Source organism: Thamnophis sirtalis, unplaced genomic scaffold, assembly GCF_051295495.1.
Source record: "Thamnophis sirtalis isolate CommonGarterSnake01/CBP01778 unplaced genomic scaffold, rThaSir2_p1.2 scaffold_8, whole genome shotgun sequence".
NCBI lineage: Eukaryota > Metazoa > Chordata > Lepidosauria > Squamata > Natricidae > Thamnophis > Thamnophis sirtalis.
In genome coordinates, this window is record NW_028261388.1 from 29,664,263 (window position 1) to 29,690,166 (window position 25,904).

Sequence of the window (25,904 nt, forward strand, 5' to 3'; positions counted from 1 at the left end):
TGCTATTTTAATGTAATTCTGTTTTTATTGTTGTATGGCAACCAAAGTTTTTTGTGAATATGATGGACATATAAATCCTATACATAAATAAAACAATATTTTCTAAGTACAATAATTAATTATCGTTTATTTATTTTGCTGCTACTGCTTAATTGTTGTCAGTATAATCCTTCGCAGTATTGTTTTTCCTTGAAAGTATTCGAAGTATGACATGCTAGATTTCTCTCTATTAAAATAGAGAAATTCCTTAAACCAACACTCCTTTGTTCTTCAAAAAAAATGTGTTGAGAATAATTATGACTATACAGTTACATTTTTCCTGAACGACAAGATAATTCTGAGAGGGACTGCTAACAAATTCAGTAGTATTTAATAAAAGTATGAAGCACTGTCAAACCAGAAAATAAAACAAAGGATAAATAAAGATTTTAAAGCCACTGAAGACCAGCTGAAAAACAATTACCTGTATGAACAAGCAATAAACTTATTTAAATATATATTTAGTATCGTCAAAGAAACATTTTGTGTGTAATAGAAAAGTGACGCTCTCATTTATAGAAAAGGAAGATGTTCCCTCACTTTTTGAAAAATAAATGGGACAAGCAGTGTAACAGCAAGTGGGAAAGGAGCAAGTAGGATCTATGCTGTGTACATGCACAAGTGCCAGATTTATACAAATTATACATATTATATTATGCCTCCATCAGTTTATTTGATAGCCTTTCTTTAAATAATTCATGTAGAGAACTGATCACTTCATAATGCCACAAACTCACAGCAGGCAAAACTAATTTTACACAATATGAAAACAGATTTTATTTATTTAAGAGTAATATTTAAAAACAACAACTTTTTTGACACCAGCTGCTGAGAAATAAATAGAATATTTTATGACAAAAAATCTAAATGTGTTAAAAGCTGTTCAGAACAGACTGATGGTTTTCAATTGACAGATATATTTTAAAAAATCCAAAATTGGTCAGTAAAAAATTAACTCCTAAGAGTATGATCAATAGGCATATATTTTTATAGTTCTACACCATGAAGAATTTTTTTCCTAAGGAAATATGCTACATGCAGGTAGTAGGTTGTATATATAGAGAGGGGGAAAAGATTTTCATACTTTGCTACTTAAAAGAAAATGTTATTGTGTCTCTTTTCTCAAATCACAATTAGATTCAGTATTCCTGAAGTTATTTTAAAGTACTTTCAAGAACAAAAAATACTTTAAAATATTTAAATTTAATACAATGCTTTGCCTTGTCTTGCGAAGCAGTATTAGGATATCATTTATCTTAATAGCATTATTGGGTTTCCATCTAGTAGAATGTTAGTAGAAGGCAATGCAAAAATGGTATTTGATATCTTACTTTTCAATACATAGATTCAGTGAAATTAAACTAAAGGACATCTCATTGTTAAGAGGATTTAGTTTCATTTTGTTTAGCATTACGTTACAAATTCAGAAATTTACAGTGATACAGGAAAGTAGAGAGTATGCATAAAAGTTCTATGAATCAGCAGACACTTAACACTATTTTCATGCTTATAACTGCCATCGTCTGTTTTAAAATGTATAAATGGGAATTTTAATTTTAATCCTCCTTTTTAAAGAAGGTTGTATTCTAACCACAGAAATCTAGTCATTATGCAAATCTCAGCTTTAAGGCACCGCCCCAATAACATATTTGATGTGCTTTACAATAGCTATATCTAAATGGAAATAAGTGTTTCCATGTATGTATGTTTTGGCTTCTATACAAGCAGAATGAGACAATACATACGGATGTTTGTGCTTATTTCAAGACATTACAAAGTCTGTTCATTACACAGGTTCATACTATATAGCTAATGACCTATTGCAGAGACAAAATGTGAGACTTACTTCCAGATTCCTATGCATGTTCATTTAATAACTTTTGAACTGTCACATCATTTTAGGAAGCAGGTAACATGCCATTATCTGCTCCAGTACACATGACATCATTATTTTTATGTTTTGCGATTTGATACACCCAACTACCAATTACAACATGCTTATTTTACATTCAGAAACATTACATCAGTGATTTTTATAGTCTTAGCACCCCTTTAAAATGTGGTAATGGAAAGAAATGTGAACGTTATAATTATGTGATGATTAATAATCAGGAACACATGATTATAACTATGAAATTTAGTGGTTCCTTACTTTATTCCCTGATCAGTAAATAAAACAAAGAGGTTATTTTGTCATGCTTTGCTTTCTGTTTATCTCTGAGCTCTGTTATCATGTTTCTTAAATGAGGCACATCTGTAGATGCTTTTTGACCTTGGTAAAATATTTAAAAGTTGCTGTGTCTAGTCATGACCGATGCAAGGGGTGGTGCTTATCTTCAATTCTCAGCCAAGGGAGCCTGACAGACATTTTCATTATCACGTGGCCAGCATGAGAATATAAAAAAGCAGTAAAAATAAAAATTAAAAAGCCAAAGCACCACCTATTTATCTTTCGGCATTTGCATGCTTTTAGACTGCTAGGTTGGCAGGACCTGAGGCAAGTAACGGGAGCCCCATCATGCTGCACTCAGGTCTCAAACCCCAAAATGTCATCTTTCCAGTTGACAACTGCTGAACCATCGCGGCCTGTCACATGGGTGGATTTTTGTCTAAAATACTTTTTGTTCTGTATGGTTATAGTTAAATCACTTAAATGTCCTACAGATTTCATCTCTAGTCTAGAGAGATTGAGGTCAGTAGTTGCATGCAATTTTACAAAGTATATTCAGGGCTGCACGTAGAACCAAAAACAAGGCCAGAACAACAAAAATCTTTGTCTCCGCAAAGTTCTATTATTTCTGTCCCGCATTCTGCCATTCTCGCAGATTAATCAAAACCTGCTGAGTTTATCACTTACAATTTTGCTTGGGTAATAATTTGAACTAACTTTTAAATCATAAGAAAATTTGTAGATTTTCCATATATTATTTGTTGACATAATTCTATAATGTACTAAAGTTTGTGAGGATGTATTTACCCTACATGCTTTCTTTTCTGAAATTTCCCAGCATATTAGTTTTTTTAAAAAAAAACTTATTTTCTTATTTCATGCAATTTATTTTATTGATTTTGTACATATTTGTAAATAAATGCGGTCTTGTTTTTAATTCTAAATTCGGAATGACAGGCACTAATAGACTCAATTGCTTCTATTGTGTACTGTTCAGTCCACTTCAGTGGATCATTGTATTTCCTTTTTTTAAATTTCTGCTTGCAAGTCAGAGAAATAGCAATTGTTTGAGTTATAATTACATTTGGCTTCAGGCAAACCATAAATGTTTCCAGGCAATTTGCTGTGAAATTTGACAGCACTTTGATTGTCCTTATTTGTACCAATATTAAAGTAATGTTTTCCCCTTTAGCTGATTGCATCCAATGAAACTACAAGGTATATATTATCTATTTGCTTTGCCAGCCATTACTTTGAAAGTAAAATCAAGTGACCAGTGGTGAATGGAATCAAGGATAGTGTCTGTTATTTAAAGCTGTTATAAGCACTTTTGGCTCCTTCAGCCCCTGGGTAGCCTAATCTTTCCCATTCTATTGTTGTTGTCCCACTAAAAAGCTACAGTGTAAGCACATTATTTCTCTAGCAGTCTACCTATTTCTCCTATATCAGAGATGTAGAAATCTGGAGGCCAGTATTTGGTACCTCTTAAGGAAAAGAGAGGAGTAGGTCATTTAAGTAAAAATGCTGCTTTGATTGATTTGTAATTTTTCTATTCTCTATTTCCCTCAACATTATTCAGTTCAGATTACAAGGTAATGGAATGTGGAGAACATACACAAGAAATGATGGACAGTCCTGCAGCCAGATCCATGGTGTTCTTTGATTAGCAGATGTTTTTCTCATTGACATTCAGTGTATTTATTTATTTTCTATGCTGCCAGTGGATCACAACAAAGCAAATAGGGGCAGCATAACAATGAGAAAAGGGAGCTAAAATGTACATGGTGCATAGAATTTTAACTTTTCAAAAAGAAAAGGACCCTAAAAAATAGTAAGCTGGTGCAGTTATAAAGCAAATCATCAAGTGACTAGATCCATTTTTTATGATAGTTTTTAAGCAAACTGGTCGTTAAGCAAATCTAGCTTTTGTCTTTGACTTTGCTTGTCATAAGCCAGCTGGAAAATCACAAATCATCATCACATGACAACTGTTTTAAATGCAAATCTGTTGCCAAGTGCCTCAATTGTGACCATGTGACTATGAGGGTGGTGTGACAATTATAACTTGATAACAGGTTGTAAATTATTTTTCCAACGCTGACATAACTTCAAACTTTTGGTTAAAAAAAATTATTATGAGGTCAGGAATATCTGTTTTGTGATACTTTTAAGTAATTCACTTGATGTTATTTGGGATCAAAACTTTATTTTGAGTTCTTAATTTATAATTCCATAAGAAAATACATATAGTATTTTACATATTTGCAATGATATTGCATTGATCATGAATTGATATCTAGCACTGATGATATTACCTAGTTGGGTAATGAAATGTTTTCAAGTAAAAAACCAAGCTCAGAAAGCACAAAAGATTCCACAGAAGCAAGACAAATTTTGCAACAATAACAATGCTGTCTAACCAGTATGCATGATCTATGTTCTAGATACTTTCTAGTTATGCAATTTGTGGACCAAATTCTTATAAACTAGCAGTTCCAAAAGCATGTAATTTAAGAAATTGGATCTAGTAATATTTTTAATAATAAATCAAAATACAAGATATACATTTGCGGCGGGAAATAAGTTTGGTATGTTCATCTTTATTAGAGTAACTGGCAGTATCAATATTCTCCCAATGTGCTAGGTATTAGGTAACATTTCAAATATCCATGTGTCCTGTAAATACAATAGACATATTTCTAACAGTCCAGGTGGGTTGTAAAAGTTGTCATTCTAAGTTAGCAAATTCCAAGTAGAAAAATGTAACATTCAAATAAAAATTTGGCCTGTGAAAAGGATTTATCTACGTCAGTAACAGATGTATCTTTGCTTGAAACAAACAAAACGATATGAAAATTGCACCTAGATGGGAGGCAAACGTATCCAATATATTTGAAAATGTTATCTATAAATTCAGATTGTCCTTCTTTGAAAAACTCATTGGATTATATTTATATTAAATTTATAAGGATTTTAAACAGATTGCAACTGTCCAGATGAACAATGTTTGTAAGCAATTCTATATAACAGGGGTCCCAAACCACTGGACCATGGCACACTACTAGTCAGTGAGCTGTTCAAAACCAGGCTGCCCGAAGCGGCCAGCAACCATGCACATGTGCATTTCTCCTTGTGCAAGCAGTGGACGAGCACATATATGCACATTCCATTTGCATGAGTGGTGAGTGCACATACCTGCCACTTGCATCAATAGAAGTGCATGCATGTTCACACTTGCCCATTGCTTATGCAATGGGCAAGTGCTTATGCAAAACCATTGCTTATGCAAAACCATCACCCCTGCTTGATGCTGGTCTGCAAAGCCAGAAGTCTTGGTGAACCTGCTATATAAGACCAAACAGAATAAGTATGTAATATCAGAAGTAAAACCTAGTAAATTCATTGGAAGAGATGAGAAAAGGCAGGCTGGTGACCCTTTTAGCCTTCGAGAAGGCCATAACAATTTGCTTTTTACCCAGGTGCAAGGCTATAGTGATGGTCTTTGGGTTGTGGGACATTTTAAGGGAATGATGGAGGTTTTGGTTGTGCTTAGATTTTTATGGGTTTTGTAGTTCAGATGTTTTATTTTAAGATAGGTAGCCATATAAATCTTTAAATAAAATAAAACTTATTTACTTCAGTCAATTATATTTTAAAAAGCAAGTTTGCATATTGATCATATTGATATATTAATGTAGGGCTACTATTGAAGAGCATTTGGAAACTACAACTGGTGCAGAGTTCAGGGGCACAGGGCAGTTTGGGGCCCCTAGAGTGGCCCATATTACGCTGCTATTTTGTAATGTTGCACTACTTCAAGGTACAATTGAAGGCATTGGTTATTATTGTTAAAGCCGTACAAGGCATGGATACAGGCTACTTGAGTAACCACCTCATCCCTATGAAACTGACCTGGCCCACCTGTGCCAGCAGAAGAGGTATGCTGATGACCAGGAAATGGTCAGGAAATTCTAGCTAGCAGCATCCAGGAGAAGAGCCTTCTCTGCTTTGGCTTCTGCCCTTTGGTGGAACATTTTGTTCCCATCCTCCTGTTCTTCCTTAGGGCCATGAAGACATGGCTCTGCCGATTGCTTTGGAACGCCAGTGGGTAGTTTCACACTCCCCCTCATATTTTAGTCATAATACATATTTTTATTTGGTGTGTGTATCTGTGTGAGAGTGTGTGTGTGTATGTTCCCATTCTAATTCTATATAACTCAGAAATAATAGCAAAATAATCTCAAAGGCTTGTCTTTGTAAAGTTTAGCTTCTTCATACATATTGCTGCCTCTTAATAATATTATTTTCCAGTTTAATTCCAGTTGGTAAGTATTTTCCTAATACACAATATTTTAAATAAATTGCAAATCACTCAGCTATCAGTGAAAATTACAACCATCTAGATTTTCAGCAAGCATCTAAAGGACGCTTGCTCCTAGGGAGGAAAGCTATGGCAAATCTAGACAGCATACGAAAAAGCAGAGACATCACCCTGCTAACAAAAGTGCATATAGTCAAGGCTATGGTTTTCCCAGTTGCAATGTGTGACTGTGAAAGTTGGACCATAAGAAAGCTGAGCGCTAAAGAATTGAGGCCTTTGAACTATGGTACTAAAAAGACTCATGCGAGTCCCTTGGACTACAAGACGATCAAACTGGTCAGTCCTAGAGGAGATCAACCCTGACTTCTCTTTAGAAGGCCAGATCCTGAAGATGAAACTCAAACTTCATTGTCCACCTAATGAAAAGAAAGGATTCACTGGTGAAGAGCCTAATGCTGGGAAAGATTGAGGGCAAAAGAAGAATGGGACGACAGAGAATGAGGTGGCTGGATGGAGTCATCGAAGCAGTAGGCGTGAGCTTAAATGGACTCCAGAGGATGGTAGAGGACAGGAAGGCCTGGAAGAATGTTATTCATGGGATCATGATGAGTCAGACATGACTTCGCATCTAACAACAGGTTTTCAGAAAAAAACCAAAACAAAGCTCGTAGTAATGAAGAATATATTTAACTCACTACACATAAGCCACAAAGTTTGTTGCTATGTTAGTGTTTAAATTGTTTATTTCTTCTTCCTAAATATAATATTTTCTAGGCTACCTTGGTATTTCTGCTTTATTTCATTCACTTGGTAGTGAGTAATGCAAAGTATGAGAATAAACCCCCAAAAAACATTTAACTGCAACATACTACTGTTTAATTTTCAAATATGAATGCTAACATTGGAATTCATTTTTAGATCAAACGTTCATATGTAAAATAAAAAAATGATTCTTTAAAAAAACTTTCTTATATAGATGAACGTCTGTTAAATTGCTAACAAGCAAAAAACTTTATACTTTCTACTGTAATGAACTGTTGTCCTAAGGTAAATGAAACTTGGATAGACAAAAGCCTTTGTTAGAAGGAACTGTGAACAAGAATTTAAAATGATCATTTTTTAAATCTCTGGAATAAATTATTTTCCTCCTCCTAATTTTAATTTTACATGATTTAAGCTTCTAGTACTGTTACAGGATGAATCCACTGTAAGACAGAGAGTAAAGTTAAATGAATTGCCATTCACTTTTGCAACTTTTCTGATAATAAGTGCAGTTTAAAACTTTCCATGTGAATTGCTTAAGGGTAGTCAGCAGTTTTAAAGGGAGGGAAAGCATTGACTCCTTTAGAAAAGGGGGGAATTCAGAATTGTTTTTTTATTTTATTTCATTATCCCAAAAATTGGTTAATCAATATTTATAGTGTACTATCTAGTTCTTTAAGTTATATATTATACTTTTTGGAATACTATTATATTTATAAACTAATACACATATCTATCATCTGTCTATCTGTCTATCTGTATGCTAACTCTTTATCTAGCCATTTATCTATCATAAAGTAAGATTAAATAAAAATTATTAAATTGAACTCTTAAAATCTCTTCAATCTCAGTCAAATGGTATTGGGATTATGATTTAATTTAAGGGTATTGTATGAGGAGTAAAGCAACAAATGTTTGTCTAACAGTTTATGCAGCACACTCTCTTAAATTGCTGTCACTTTAAGAGAAACAGTTTTAGCATATTGCTTTTCTAAAGTACTCTTGTATAAACACTACATTGGAACATTTCATTAGCATTTAGAGAACAATAAAGAAACACAGTTTAATAGGGTAATATGTTTTAGTGGCCTTAGCAGAACCCTACTTAACACAGTGGGATTTTCTACAGCACAGAGACATAGGAAACTGTTCTGTATACATTTACTGTGTGGGACTTCCTCCTTCTGGGGAGCATGTGGTTTAGAGCAAAGGAAAATAACTTTCCTCCTGCAGTTTACCAATGAAAGAAGCATTTTAAAATACAGTGTCTGAGAGTGAGATCTAAAATTGTCTCTGGCAGAATTTTAGAACACTGTTATATTTGTAAAGATGCTTTCATTATTAAGGAAAGAAATAAAATTAATACATTATTTTATGCATTTTGATTTTATATCAAATCATTATGGTGACCATTAAAGAAATCTATATTTAAAGATTTTGGTAACAATCCAGAAGTTACGTCTATAGTAGATATACATTCACTTAAATATTGCAGAAAACAATTATTGTTTTATTACTGGTATTTGGAATGTGAAAAATGTAGTGCAGTGAATTTTGCCATAGTGTACTGAAATACATTTCATATCCTCCTTATGGACACAATTCACTTTGTGTCCATAAATGTGAATATTAAAGTGAGAATGAAGAGAGATAAAGGAGGTTATATTTACTTAGGGTATGAACCATGAATTTTGGCCCTCTAATCACATAAGGCATTTTTCCTTAAGCAACTTATTTTCCTTTTAAAAATTAGATTTTGTTTTTGGTCTAATTAAGCAGTGATGAGCTTTCAAAATATGCGCAAAGTGTAGAAGATTTATGAAGGCTGGGTATCTTTTCATTTATCTCAACAAAAAAGTGGATTCAGTTTTTAACACATTTAACTTTTAAGCTTAAAGAATTTTTTCCCAAATTGTCTAGATTGATTATTGTGCACATGAATGCCCCAATATTTTAACCTTTGTTATTTTCTTTGGCGTTTAAAGATGTGTTAAAATTTGGAATGACAATATTTTAAAAAGTTCACAATTTGTAAAATTCTTCCCTAGACCTTAAAATTCTGCTTGCTTGTTTCCCATGAACAGTCAAAATTATAAAAATCAAATCATGTATATTTTCATGCATTTTAATTATTAAATATTTAGTCTGTAAAAGTGAAACTTTTGACATACAGCAATGAGACATTATATGAGAAATTTCAAATATGAAGGCAGTTTGCTGTTTCATGGAGAGCTATTGCTAAAATAACAGAATCTTGACCTCTTGGAAATCAAAATGATTGAAGAAAGTGCCTAGATTCTGGTTAGAAATTAATGCCTTAAGCCAGGGTTGTCAAACTGGCAACCCACGGGCCAGATGCGTCACACACAGGCCACGCCCACCCCAGCTCTGCAAAGGTAAAAAACATCACGATACATCACCTCACCCAAGCGAGTTTGACACCCGTGCCATAAGCTTTTAAATTTAAAAATTACATAATGACCACCCTAAAAATGGACACTGTGTAAAAAATAAAGAAAATTCTGAAGTCCATAAAAATCCATAAAGAGGCATGGAATGTGACATTTGTATTTCTCTATTCTATTATTTTATTTATATGATTATGTACCTAAAGAAAGTTAAGGTCTGCTTTTTTGAATTGAAAATGTATTATAAGAATTTTCATATATCCAAATAACTTTTATGTACCAATTTCCATTATGTAAGTAAAGTAAAAAGCAGTAGTATGGCCCTATTCTAATAAATATTTTTCCTTGGAGAAAATTCCAAATAAACTATATAAAGTGGACAGCATAAATGTTGCAGCATAAATGTTACATTTATTCATCAGTATTATAGTTCATTGTGCCACAAAAATATTAAAGGAATCTTCATTTTCTAAAAGGGCCACTTAGACAAGAAACAATTCAAGATATTTGAACCTAATCCAGTGCTAAAATGTAACAAAAAACAGATGTTGTATAAAAAGCTAAGGTCTATCCTGAAAGAACAGTGATTTTATCTTTTTTTGAGCACTTTTCATATCTTTCATGCAGTATTTTAGATTATAAAACTCCTTAATTTGAATTGTTTTCTAGTTTTTGCTGATGAAAATGAAGTACTCTCATTGCCTTAAAGGTGATTACATTTAATTACATTTTCCTCAATTTTCAACTAATATAATTAATGTTCCTATTGTCAGATCCTTTTATTTTTACATTGCATTCAGTGTACATTTCCTTGGTTGAACCAATGTGAAAGGCATGGCCAAAATCTGAACAATTTATATCCAGCACATTTCCTTCATCCACCCAGTTTCCTACTGAAGAATGATTGTTACAGAAATACTTATTTATATTGGAACAGAATATTTGTAAAAGAATTTCAGCCCGTGTGTATTAATTCATATTATTTCTTTTTGGTAGTAATTTGAAGCATGGGAGACAATATCATTCTATATAAATTGAGGTTGTAAAAATCAGGGCATTTGCAACCTTTGAGAAATGGAGAGTCTTAACATTTTATGAAGACATGAAGAATATAAGCAAATTCGCAATGAACTGAAGGCTCAGACTCCGAGCATAATTTTTTTTATATCTTTACTTTAAAAAAAATATTTGTGCAAGGCCTCTCAAAAGCTGCATGCTGTCAACTGTTCCCGTTCTTTAGGAACATAAACAGGATCTAGGGACAGCTTGTGCAAGAAAACAGTTGGAATACTGGAATACTATAGTTTTTCTGTAGCCAGCTTATTTTTCGTCATCACCCTGTGTACGAGGGAAGTGTCAAGAGGTATTATGAAAAATTCTTAGCCCATTTAATCAGCAGTGTAAGAATAATTTAGTATATTTTAAAATTCCAGCCCTGGAATTTTTCAAAACATACATTAAACTTTAAACAGATTCTTCTGCCAATGCTTCAATTACTCTTCAGTAAAATTCTTTATTTCTTTCTTTTTTTAAAAAGAAAAAGAAAGAGTAAGCTATAATAGACAATTCTTATGGTAACAAAACTCTACATGCTACACAGTCTTTATTTATTCTTCATTTATTCTGTATTTGTATCCTAATTTTGTTCCTGTAGTTCTTTTTACTTATTGTTTAAATACCTAATTGATAATTTATTGGGGTTAAAAGTATTTAAAACAAATACCTTAAAATAAAGTTATAAATAAAGAGATGATATATGATAGCAAAAACTGGGAATGGGGCTGTTGTTTTGGGAAACTGCATGTTCTATAAGTTAGCTATTTAATAATAACTTTGACTTGTGCCGAAGATGACGAGTGTGACCTTGTCGAAACGTCGCCAAGATACTGTCAATCTTACACGGGAAAAGATCTGAATACACCAAGACCTGCATACCTATACCTGTGAAAATCGACGAATACACACACACACACACACACACACACACACACACAAACTCACACACAAACACACAAACACACTTATATTATATACTTATATTAGCTATGTTGTCAATATTAATGAAAGATTAATAAATATAATCTTAGCATAAATATTAAACATTGTTTTGTAAATGTAAAATATTAATTGGAATATTTATAAAGATTATAAAAAGAACAAGCATTTGCAAATCCACATTGTTGTGATTTGTTGCTCACCAAGACAAAAGAATAATACTACTATTAATTTTGAAAAATACAGAGATATCATAAATTACCGAATCATTTGCCTAAGTCAGTACAGCTATCCTTACCAAACTATCCATTCTTCCAGTAATAGTATTAGTATTTACTAACTTGACCTTTTGTTATAATTAATGTCTTTATAAAAGTTACTTTAGCCTAAATGAATGAGAATAGAACCCATGTTACTGTATTTTATATATGTTATTGCTATTGCTAGAAATAGTATGTATTGTCATGAAATAATTTCTATTATTAAAAAAAAATCCTATTAAGAAGAGCTGAGATTTAGTGTTGATATAACGTGAATATTTTAACAAGGTACGGAACACATTGGAGGTTTTACCAATTTACCAGAAGTGGCCGTTGGAGATTTTAGTATTCTCTTTGTGTAATCAAAAACTCTAATAGTAGTTACTGTTGCATCTGTGTAGGTGTTTGGGTGAACATTTCTGCTTCCCACTGATGTTGTGACTATGTGTGAATGTTTGTAAGAGTACATTGGGAAGCACATATGCTGTCTTGTAGGTCATGTGAGCAGGAGGGAGAAGAGAAGTGGGCTTAGCTAGAGAAATCAACAGCATTCTGAATCAGTGCCAATACATTTTCTCTTGGGAATCAATTTGTGGTATTTTTCTTTATTTTTTTCCTCTGCAGTTCTCAGCATGATCCAGCCCATTTTTAAATTTCATCTTTTTTTCTTTTTTTTTGCTAATTTTCCCCTGCATCATCAAATGTGCACCTTTCAGAGTTATTCTGTTGATAGAAGACAGAATCTTAATTATCTATTGATGGAATATCAATATCTTAATAAAGAAACAACTGTTCAAAAATAATTTCTGTTGCCATTTAGTGTGATATGTTTGTGCATCATTTTAACCTTTATGCTATCTTCTTTTACATTATTAGAATTTTACTTTACTTTAAATAAGGGGGGAAAGGCTACAAAATTAATTGAACGTTTTATGAATGATCAGCCCATGTGCAAAAATGTATTTATTAAGTTTATATCTTGCTTTTCCACTAATGAATGCACATCTGGCTAAATTTAAAGAAATTACAATATCTAATTACAATTTAGAGACATTTAGATCTTACATGTTAAATGCTAAAAAAAATATTTTTCCCCATTTTTGTACACCTTTTTTTCTTTTTTGACGTTAGACTTGAATGTCATTTTGTTTGTTTGTTGTCCTGTTTTGAATTTTATTTTCTATGATAAAATAATAAATAATAAGGAGAAAATGTAGAGACAAATCAGTTTAAAGCATATAAATAAATAAATAAATTGTGGCTACAAGTTCAAGCTATTTTAGAAACCTGGTTAACTGGCATGTTAATTCTATTCTATTCTATTAACACGCTTTATTTTTTAATAGAACACTGTCAAAATTGGGAATGAGGAGCTAACCTGGGCTTCTAGTAAAACCAGGTTATTAAATATTTGCGTCCTTGTCTCTGGTCAGTTATCTGACTACAGTATTCTAGAAAAGCAAAAAAATGATTCCACTTAGAATACAGTAATAGTTCAGGAAGCAATCCTAGTCCTGTCCATTACTAAAGCCTTTAGCAGTACGTCCAGCTATGAAATTAAATCTTTATAAGAGGAGTGTAACCCCTCCTAGAATGTTTGAATTCATATCCCTCTGTTAAATTTTAGTCTGTGTGCTCAAGCTGTATCATTATGCAAATTACCGGTAGATACTTTTTTGGAATTTTGAAAATTTCTTTGATTCCATGAGAGATTAGATTTTCTCCAGTATCTCTCTTCAGATTGAAGAACATATTAACTATCCATTTGAGTCCGAACAGTTCTTTAGTTTACTACAGTAATGCAGTTAATCTGACGATAAAATCTTGCATGAGGAAATGTATTTGTAATTGTGGGTATTATGGGCAAGATAGTTCACAAATTCCTAACGTGTAAGACTAATCTATACATTTAGACATCTGTAACTAAATAGGAATAATGAAATGTTAAATTTGTGGCTTCTATTTTATCTTTGGCAAAATACAAAAAATAATATATTTTTGAATACTCTAATTTATCTAAGCTGGGTCAAATAATGCAAAATATGAAGAGAAAATTTTGCAGTGGTGATTATAAATTATTTGTTACCAGTTATCTTTACACAATATTGTAGGTGAGAGTGGATTTTCAGAACTAAATCTACATGCACATGACTGAATGCACGGTTTCAAAGTTAAAATTCAGTGCTATATAAGATTCATGTGATGCTAGATATATTGTTTCACGGGAACTATCTTTATGTATAGAGAAAAGCAAATTTTAATTATTAAATGGATGTATAACGTAGTGTCCTACCAAAATCCTTTTTTAAAAACCGAAACAAATGGTTTTATGAGACTTCATTGTCTGCTGTTTCTACATATCCCAAAAACTCTTTGGTTATATGAACTGATTGCATATATCTTATACAAGAGGAAATTTTGAAGGGGAAATTTGTGTTTTAATATTTGTAAATAACTGGCATCACATTTTGTTTATGCCTATAGTAAAAAGAAAGTAGGACAGGCTATTGTTTTTGACGACATAGTTTTATTTTTGCTTTTTATTCTTGCTTTGCTGCTTTAAATGTATCAGTGTATCTGTAAAATTATGCAGCACTATACCCAGAATGGCATGACAACCCTGAAACTTTGACATGCCTATTTCACCAATGTATTGTCTATTTCATTTTTTAAATCCACAATATTTTAATCCTGCAATTATATAAACAGAACATCTAACTGCCCCCCCCATCCCCAACTGTAAGTAGTTATTGCTTATTGTTTTGCTTTCTTACATAGATTTTACATAATTTTGTCTGAGAGAAGAGATTTTTAAACAGCTGTTTAGGATAAAACTGTGCATTACATTTTGTTTTTCAAAGTATTTCCAGTTAAATATACTATAACTTTAAAAATGTGAATGTAATCTGCCTTAGGAGCCCTGAAGACAGAAATACATCTATAAACTGTGAAGAGTTCCCATTTAGTGCATACAACTGTATAAAAGTGCAGTTCCTTTTTCATTATAATTTTGTCCTAAAAATTGTGTGTGCGTTTGTGTGCATGTGTGTTTTATTGCTCATTCCTCCCACAATCATGCGTATGTAAATTCATCTTTTTTAAAAAAATATAATGCCTATTATTTTAATAAGTTAGATGTTGATATAAAGATTCGGGAAATGTTCCCCTCACTCCCCCCCTTTCAGAATGCTATTTGTGAACCTTTATTTCAGAGCTATATTTTTCTACTCTGAAGTGTCTTCTTTATTTCCTTTCTTCATTACAAACTGCTCTGAAAGAGCTTTTCTAACTAAAAAAAAGAGCTATGCTTGACTGATAATGCATTGCTTTGGATGGTGAAACATTATGAAAGTTTAATTTTTAATTAAATCTGAAATAGCAATTATTACTGAAAGAGATTTTAACCTGTTTCTTTTCAGAGTGCCTGAAGTTACATTTTAGATGCTGAAATCACTGCACCTTAAAAACAAAAAAAGATTGAATTGAATTGCATTCCTGTAAGTAAAAGATTTTCTAATACTTTTTGTCAAACACACATTACCAGAATATGTGGATTTAAGAATATATATCTTATATATACTGACACAGACAACATGCACATATCGATACATAACAGCAGTTATATTATATTATTTTTAGTAGGACTTATTATCTATATATTTTGTTTGTGCTTTCTGATTCATATGTAATTATGAATGTTTTAAAGCTTTGTCTCCATTAATATACATTTTGTTAACCTAACACCAATGATGACAAGTATTATAAAGTATCATAATGGCATTAGAAATAGATTTATTTCCCCAAGGTCAAAGCAGTGTTAAACTGAAACGAGAATAGGAAAAAGTGTCCTGGGAAGCCACAGGAAAATTCAGATATATCAAATAACAGAAGATGCATAATTCCTTGTGTTTGTTTTGGATATCTGAACTATTACACATCATAGTCAAAATAGCACAGTTCATTCCTTTTGAACAATTAAGAACTTATTTCCAAAATCAAAGATAGGTGGACATTAAGTTGCAGTATCTAATTTTAGTTTCTTGTTAGAACTCTTTAGCACAACTAAGTAAATCCATGGGCCCAAGAGGGTTAATATGAGGAATCCATTTTCGCTATGTATTATTAAATAATTAGTAACCTTTGCAGATTTGTTTATAGTTGGCCATATATTTTCTAATAGATTCCAAACTATGTTTTATCTTATTTGCTAAAGATGCAAATTAGTGTACTTTTTGTCTTTTCTTAATTGGAAAAAGGTATTTATCAGGAATTGCAGAACTATCACAGTGTTTCTTATAGCTTTTTCTGTTTATATATAGTATTACATCTATATTCTTTCTCTCTTGACAGATAGAGGATAGTGAACTTAGTTTTATTATGCATGATACTATTTAGTTTCAATCCTTTAAAATGCTGGTTTCTTTTCCTTCTTTCTCATTTACCTTTGTGTATGTCAACATTCATTATCCTACTGTGCTTTTCATAATCATTCCAATTTCTTTTCTGCCTTTGAATGTTTGTTCTATGTCATTTTCCAGTATATGACTTCAACTCATCCATCACTTTATGCAATTCATGACTATCTCTTATTCTTGTTTCCTTGTCTTAGCACCTTTATTCTTATCAGTAGGTTCCATATAATCTTGCTTTGCTTTGTCACATTTCTTGCCTTTATGTTCAGCAACTGGTTTACTGGTTGGAGAAGGGTTAAAGTATGATGGTTAATCAATTTTTAATAAGTACTGTTAATATACCTGCTCCTTCTGAAGTAGCAAGAATCCTAATAGTAATAGTATTAATATGGTTTTTATGTTGTTTTAATTCTTGAGAGGGATCCACACAAGGTTTGGTATAATATGGGTGGTTATATAAATGTTTTAAATATTATGTCTGATATGAAGGAATAAAAGCTTTATTTATTTAACAGAATTTTATTTGTAGTACATAATATAGGATTGGTTTAAAATTGGAATGACAATATTAAGGTATTATATTTAACTCTGTTGATCTACCTATTCTCCTTGTTCTATTAATCTCCACTTCTTCTTTGCATTCACAAATCTACCTTTAGCTAATCTCATACTTATCTTTTCTGGATGTATTCCCAATTTGTTGATTGTTTTGCAACATAGAAATTAATAACCTTTACTTTTATAGAAGGTTATATGAAAATAAACTGAAATGCTTATTCCCAGACTACTCAGCATGGTTGGTTTTTACAGGTACTTATTAATTTTTGTAAAAGTACATAAAGTTGATTTTACTACATCATAGTTAATCTAACTAGAAGTAAGCAAGTTAATTATGGGCTGAATATGACTTACCAACTCCTCTTTTTTAGTTTGTAGAATATTTCCAGAATAGACAGGACAAAGGTTAGACAGTTTTTGTGCTTTTACTGATGTATTTGCAGGGCATTTTGCATTTGATGATGACTAAAGAATAAAACAGAACCTTATTGCAAGATTCTAGCTATTTTTTAAAGTTTGTAACTCTTCAAAATGTGATCGAAAAAAGTCAGGAAAACATATAATTGTGGGGTCATCATGTCTGATTAGCTATAGTTCCTAAAAGACTCAGATGAAAAAATAAGTTATACTTTATAATCCCCGGCAGAAGTTGTGCATCTATGATTTAGCTAAGTAGACAAAACTACTGATAATTTTACTACTTCCTTATACTTTGAAATGTACTATGGAAAACAGACAAGATACATTTACATTTAATGGATTTTATTTCAAAATAAAGAAGTTCAATAAAATGGAGGATGTAGTTTCAAATAAAAGCTTGGGAAATTCCACATCCAATGGACACAACCTTCGAAAACTGCATATCTTTTGTGCAGGATAAAATGTTATGCTTTAATAGTTGTTAGTCTCTCTATATATGCCTCTCTTTTCTTCTATTATAGTTTATAAACCTTGATACTTTTAATTGTTTCACTAAAATTATGTTTATGTAACCTGAATAGAAATTATTGACATTGTACTATTTAGAAAGATTAAAGTACTAAATATATAGAAAGTAAAGATGTCGATAGTAGTTACATTTTAGGTTGGTTATAGTACAAGCATAAAAATATTTGGCTTTTGGGTATAACATTAAAAAAAAGTAACCCATATGACCCTGGGACACTGCAACTGTCATAAATATGAGTCAATTGCCAAGCCCACAAATTTGATCATGGACCATGGACCATTACTTTTTTCAGTGTTACTGTAACTTTGAACAGTCACTAAATAAACAGTTGTAAGTCAAGGAGTACATGTAATCTAAGATAGTGTGATATAGAATATGTGTATTTCCAATGATCTGATATGTATATAACATTGTAAAAAGAACTAGGGTTAAACAAACAGAATAGTTTGTTTAAATATAAAAATGTTTTCAATGTAACTCCTGCTTTCAAATACCATCTACACACATCACATGTATGGGCAACCTGAAGCATTATTAAAATAAATGCATTATTCTAAACACACAGACTCAGTCAATTTCTTTGAGATGTATTCTTTCCGGCCTTGAAGGTGGAAATCCAATCTATTTTATGACACTTAAAAACTTGTGACAGAAATTGCTTCTTGTTTATTCAATTTATTTCATTTGAAGAAGAAAATTCACAAATAAGTTCTTTTGAGTTGTGATTTTCTTTTGGTATCAATTCTATATTAGCTCTATCCAAGGATCAGTAGCTTCCCAATCTGTAAAATAGAGTTCATCATGTGTTGCAACAATTATAGTAGTTTATCTTCGAAATGTTTATAATAAGAGACTAGTAAACCATCTGGTCCAGGCACTTTCCTTATTTTGACTTTTTTTTATAACTCCTCCCTTATTGTTAAAGTTGCATTTCTTTCCCCCCTGTTTTTCTGTCTTTGATAAATTTTTCTTCTTTAAATAGAATTTTTTCTTCCTCCCTCCCTCCTCTTCCCCTTCTTCCTTCCTTCCTTTTCTACAAATAACTGAATGATAAACATCCAACATATCACCCTCTTCTCATTTTCTCAACTACAACCTGTAAGGTGAGTTGGGTTGAGAGAGAGCAACTGGCCTAGGGTCACACAGTTTTATATAATTTAGGGTAATATTGATGAAATACATTTATCAGTTATTATGTTATTTTCATCTTTTACTTTTGTGTATTTTTCTGTTTTTCTTTTTTTCATTTTATATGTCAGTCATTTCTCTGTTTATTTACAAATTCAAAATTAATTTAAGTTGCATAAATCATTTTTACCTCCATTTCTCTTACTGTTAACAAAAACAAGTGCAACATTGTGATTTTCCTTTTCTTGGAGTTTTCATTGCTGAGTGCAAGGGAAGAAACCCTTGCCAGCTGTTTGATTGAGTAGCTTCTGTCCCAGCTGTATTCCACTTGAGATCTTCCTGCTACTACGAAGGCGCTATTCTTCTGGATGCAACAGTGTGGGGGTTTAAACATGGCTTGGATGTGTAGCTCCTACAATTTCCACATGTTACTCTTCTCTTCATTTATCTTGGTTCCTTTTGACTTGGATAACCTTTTGTCTGAAGTAGTATAGAGTTTCCTGCCTAAGCAGGGGGTTGGACTAGAACACCTCCAAGGTCCTTTCCAACTCTATTATTCTATGCTATGCTATGCTATTCTATTCTATTCCATTCCATTCCATTCTATTTGGACCTTAAACATTTTCACTAGTATACTCCAAGCTGAGCTTACTTTGCTAATGCTACACAATTGCCTGATCCAGTGCCAATTTCCATCACAGATCAGGATCATTGCCACTACTTTTTCCTGGCTACCTTGGCAATTGATCCCTGTTGCAAGGAAGTGTTGCTGTTGTTGATAGCCACTAAGAATGACAATCCCCCAGAATAGGGTCCCATTATTGAAAACCCATTGGTAACTGCCTGGATAGCTGGATTTTCTTACTATTACTATCTGAGGCCTACAGCAGCGTCTTAGATGTGGTAAAGCACTCTAGAACTTCGTCATAACTGAGAATTTATGTGGAAAGAATGCACTCTGTCATATTTTGCCATTGCCCAAAAACCACCTCCAATGTTTGCTGTGACCATCTGCTCTTAGAAAACTTCTCAGTGTTTTTATGGAGGAGCCAAATCATGCAATTAGAAGGCTACAAAGCATTTGAATCTAGCTTTTCACTAGCTGCAATACTTATTTGTGCTTTCTTATGACTTCAGGATTATAGCTACAATTATGCCTTTAGAAGAAATAGCATTCTGTACTGTCGTTTCTTTGGCTAAAGTTTCACTCTGTCAGAACAAAATAAGCAACCCTCCCATGCTTGCCAATTTTTACCTTTAAAGTAAAGCATTTATTATACCAATATTCCTGTTTGTATTTTCTTATAGCTTTATATTGCAGCAGACTGTACAGGAATTAATTTTGGCTACCCAACAGGCACTGTTAAAAGATATATTAGTGCTGTACATGCTGACTAACATAGCATGGCAGTATGACTTTTTAAGATATACTTTTGTGATCACCTAAGTCATAACTTAACAACCGGGTCTCTGCCCTAATAACCAGCTGGGTAGGCAGGGCTCAGTGATTATGTGACCGTATGGGCATGGCCAACTCAATGTCACTCAGGTCAATGGGCACTTCGCTTAGCTGTTACAATGTCATAAGGGTTAATCGCAGTTTCTGTAAGCAAGGCAATAAAGATTAGGCTAGAAACAACACCAGAATGTTTCCTTCCTGCCTTCCTTACAGGATTAGCCCTGTAAAGTGGGGGGAAAAAACAAAAGGAGATTTCTTCCAACAACCAGTTCTCCAAACTGCTTAGAAAGTTAACAACTGGTTCTCCCGAATAGGTGCACGCTGGCTGAATCCCACCACTGATCTAATGCTACTTCTTTCTTGGCCTTTTCTTTAGATACTATATTTTGAATTACTTGAGAGCCATTTTTTGTTATGTGTGACAAATGGTTCTTCCAAGTTGATGAGATGTGCATATTTTATTGTTTCCAAAGCAAGAGATCACAAGTGTGAAATGAAATATTGCAGGAGGCATAAAAGTGCAGAGATGAAGGTAGAATTTGCATTGGCTTCACTTCAGCACAGATGGTGAAAAACTTGAAGCTACTTTTGGGTCCTGAGACCTTGCCCCCTCAGGCTAATAAATAATGGAAGAAACAGGGAAAATTAATTCCACTGAGATCAAATGATTCATACTCCTTAAAAATATGAGCCATGGGAAACCTGCCTGAGTTTCATTGTATTCTTGTATGCTTTGAAATATTTATTCAGTACCGTAGGATTTCTAATCAGCAGTTAATCAAGGCTTAATAAAATGAGATATACTTTTAATGCAGCATAGGCTTCCCATATTTCCTGTTTGCTGAATTGGAAGAATAACTGCATCTTTATCATAGCATAATGAACCAAGAATATCCAAGACTAAAATGTTGAATTGTAGGCACAATGAAGCTGAGCCAGGCCGATGTAGCAAGCAAAATATTCAAATTTCATTTCAGGAACAGGTGACTAAAGGCAGAGGGCTAATAAGCATTACATACTAGTTTGTTGTTTAGACAAAGGCAGACGGTCAGATCCATGATATTATATCAACGCTTTGCATGTCTTATTTTCAGTTGTACCAGCAGTCTTGTATGTATATTCACACTGTTGGTGGTGTTTTTGTGGTGCTTTCGACTGCCTGTACATGCCTTGTTGTATTGCTTTTGTGTATGTGTATGCATCTTTGAATCAGTTGTTTGACTCATTACAATTATCTGGGCAATTGCTTGCATTTTCTTGGCAAGGTTTTTCAGAAAAGGTTTGCCATCTCTCCTAAGACTGAGAGTGACTGGCCCAATGGTGGGATTCAACCGGTGTAACAACGGGTTTGCAGAACGTGTGACCCGCACGTGCGCAGTGCGTTTGAAAACAGCTCAAAAACTTACTTTCTATTGCAGCCCCGGTGAGTAAAACAGCTGATGAGTGGCAATCCGCTTTGCCACACCTATCAGCTGGGCCTCAAACAAATATAGGTCAGTATAGCGTAGGGAAGGGCAGGTGGGCTCACCTGATCATCAGAGCAAACCAGTTTGCTCTGAGTTGATCGTCGGAGCTACTGGTTCACCTGAACCGATCCGAACCAGTCTGAACCCTACCCCTGGTCTGGCCCAAGATTATTCAACTGACTTTGTGCCTAAGATGATACTAGAACTTGTAAGTAGAACTAGTATTTTTCTTAGGGGAATTTAGAGGCTTTTTTGTCAAGTCATATCAAGTTTTAGTGGCACAGTTTTTTAAAGTGTTCCCACTTCAACACAGTAGTGAATCATGTTTTGAAATTGCAGTATGCAAGGGCATTATGGGGGGGAAAATAGGCTTGACTCCGTTTTAGAAACTATTTTGGTTTTTTTAAGAGAAATTAATTTTTTTCATTATGATTTATCAAGTATTTTATTATTCTTAGCCAACCCCATGCTGTATAAAAGTTTGGGATAGAAAGATAAATTATTGCTACCTGAAATCTTCAAAAGATATGTGTCTTCGAAAGAGATGCACCTAGCCTTATCCAGCCCAATTTCTGGTTGGCCTAGATTTTTGGAAGTTAGAAAAGACTTAACTATGTTGTCTTTTTTTCATGGGCCAGAGGAATTTATTTATGACACTGCTTTTAAAAGTGAGGCTAAAAAAATCCAAGCTAAATACTGTAATATAAAATATTATATTATCCAAAAGCTCTTAGTACAATTAATTCTAGCTGATGAATGATTAATATAAAAGATGGCATAGAATATATTTTGAGAAAAGTCATTTGTTTGGAATCATCCTACTTTAGTTTCTGGAAAATATTAAAGCCAGTTTTACCTTGGATTATCTGAACAAAGAGAAAAGGGTGTTCATAAAGCAAGAATACTTACAGTAAATTTTGGCAGGCTGAATAGGTGAAAGACATGAGCCTAGAGGTTTCTGAAACGCATTTTGAGAAAATCATGCCCAAAATGCAATGGCCTTTGTGAGACAAAATAAGTTGTCGTGCTGAAAAGTAGCAGCAGCTGCTGTGTTAAGCTGTTAAGAGCCTTTTAAAAAGAAATCAAAACAGTGTGGGTGGTTGTGTCATCTTCACTTATACAACACCTAGATGAATGTCTAAAAAATATCAGTAAAGAACGAATGCTTCCTTTATATTGGGTGTCCAAATGAAACAAACAAACAAATGCTTCGTTGATATAGATGGCAACAAATGGACATTTTAAAAGCATGTCTAATTTCTGAAGCAGCTTAAAATTAAATATCTGTAAAATGTAATTACAGATTTTTTTCCATATTCAATTAGAATACTTAATTTTCATTTTCATTGAAAATTAGTGTGATGTGAAATATCTTTGTACAATGTATTTTGTCAAAACATATTCCTTGAATCAGTCATTATCAAAGGTAATAATTGATTTAGGAATTTATCTTTTATCTGAGATGCTGATTTCTCAGGTGAACTTCTGATAAATTCATATGATTCACAAATGATATATTTTTAACAAAGGTAAATTTTAGGAGTCACTTCATTTTACAGTTTGTTGCCATCTTTGCCCATTTTTCTTTCTCTCCATTATGAGCGTTTTCTTTCCAGGATATCTGAGATGGTTTTTCTTATTTCTCTTTGAAAGATCTATTTTCTATTAAATTCTATTTCCTTATTTTTTTTCATTACTTGATAATAATCAGTGCATTTCAGTAATAAACAAATGTGAATAAGAATTTGCTTCATATTTGCAATGAAGTAATATTACTGCTTGATTTTAATTAGGGCCCAGATTGGAACGTAGGTAGGTAGGTAGGTAGGTAGGTAGGTAGGTAGGTAGGTAGATAGTTAGATGGTTAGATGGTTAGATGGTTAGATGGTTAGATGGATAGATGGATAGATGGATAGATGGATAGATGGATAGATGGATAGATGGATAGATGGATAGATAGATAGATAGATAGATAGATAGATAGATAGATAGATAGATAGATAGATAGATAGATAGATAGATTAGTGCACCGGCCCATAAATATTTCCACCATGCTTTAGATACATAAAATATCATATCATCTGAAGCTTCTTTTAATTTTACTACATTGCATTGGGTCTGCCAGAGATTTCAGGAGGCTCTCATTTTCAGGGGCTGAACTAGTAATGGCTGTCTTTTTCACATACTATTCCTTAAGAAGGGAGAAGCCAGTGCACATAATGTCTGCTAAAATACATTTTCTGATGCACTTTGAATAAGAATGGAAGATACTGTACTTCCTAGCTCTCAACACAAAGTCTAAAGAAACAAAGAAAATATTGAGCTCTTAACAGTCAGTAGTTGTAAGGGTAGCAGACAACTGCTAAAAATGGGGCAAAAAAGACTTATTAACATGAAGAAAAATGAGTTCAGTCCATTCCATATTGAAACTTCTTAAATATCTCACTGTCAGCTATAGTGGACCACTCTAGATAAAAATTATTCTGTTTTATATTTATTTCAGCTGTCTGTGTGTGTGTGTGTGTGTTCATTCCCAGAGAGAACTTTTATCGAATGAAATTCATATAAATAGAAAGTAGAAATTTGATGTAACTTTTCGGTAATTATATGTTACCAAATCATTTAATGAGAATATAATATTCTTTGAATATCATTTGGTTAATACCAAAATATAACAAAATGTAGGCACAACAGCTATGATTTAACTAAGCCACAACATGATATAACTAATAAAGACTTACGTAATAAACAAAAAAATCAGCACAATTTTATTCCTTCCATAGGTGAATGACATTATTTTACACTTACATTCTTCGTCAGATCAGTTTCCAAATAATTTTAACCAAATGGTAGAAATGTATCATGTAGATTTGACATGATACTTGCCTTATATTGGCAAATATGGAGAGAGCTGACTACACTTTGCCGTTTTAATACCTCTAGATGCATTTTGAGATCTGCTTTTCAATCATGGATAGGAAAACTTGGAGCTATATCTTATGAAGTAAAATGAGACATACATCCTCTGGATATTCTAGAGATAATGCTTCTATACTATGATTAGCTTTAAATATACAAAACCAAATAAACTTGAAACCAGTGTAGCGGTGAAGTGTGGATAGTATTTTCATAAATGCTGATATGTATGGCAATCTCATCTCTATGGCCAAACAGATCCCATAGGGAGATCTTGTTCAAAGCATCAGTTGACAGTAAGTACTGAATAAGTGCTTTGTAGATTGTTGCAAAGGACTGTAGAGATAGTCTTGACAAAGGAATACAACAATCATTAGGATAACCATAAATAAAAAATAAATAACAGCTCAATTCTGAAAAAGGAAGGAACATGAGAAATAGGTTTAAAAGAATCCTTGAATTGATTCTTTTTGGAATACTTCTTAGAGCTTTAGAAAAGTTAGTAATGCCAAAATGTCCTGCAGAAACATTATCAATCTATGTGATTTACTTTAAATATAAACTGATGTTTTAATTTTGTTCAAATTTTAATATTATAACAATGGTAGTTTATCAGGCAAATAAACAAATAGGTGAAACTAAAAAAAATATAGAATATAGTGCAAAAGTTCATTTATTTCAGTAATGCAACTTAAAAGGTGAAACTAATATATGAGATAGACTCATTACATGCAAAGCAAGATAGTTCAAGCCGTGATTTGTCATAATTGTGATGATTATGGCTTACAGCTCATGAAAACCCCACAATCTGATATTTTCCACAATATCAGAAAATTAGAATATTGTGAAAAGGTGCATTATTCTGGGCTCAAAGTCTCCCACTCCAATCAGCTAATTAAGCCATAACACCTGCAAAGGGTTCCTGAGCCTTTAAATGTCTCTTAGTCTGGTTTAGTAGGAATCACAATCATGGGAAAGACTGCTGACCTGACAGATGTGCAGAAAACCATCATTGACACCCTCCATAAGGAGGGAAAGCCTTAAAAGGTAATTGCAAAAGA

General features: G+C 32.8%; 1 protein-coding gene across 6 annotated transcripts in view; it reads left to right on the forward strand.

Moving 5' to 3' along the window:
- Nucleotides 1–25,904, forward strand: part of ZBTB20 (zinc finger and BTB domain containing 20) — a 513,951-nt gene that overhangs the window by 164,115 nt on the left and 323,932 nt on the right. For 5 of the 6 annotated variants that reach the window (XM_087721324.1, XM_087721325.1, XM_087721323.1 and 2 more), the window contains one exon: nucleotides 15,375–15,452. The exons of the other annotated variant lie outside the window; for it this stretch is intronic. The gene's annotated coding sequence lies outside the window, so the exon portion shown is untranslated. The remainder of the gene's footprint in view (nucleotides 1–15,374; nucleotides 15,453–25,904) is intronic. 6 annotated transcript variants of the gene reach the window in all.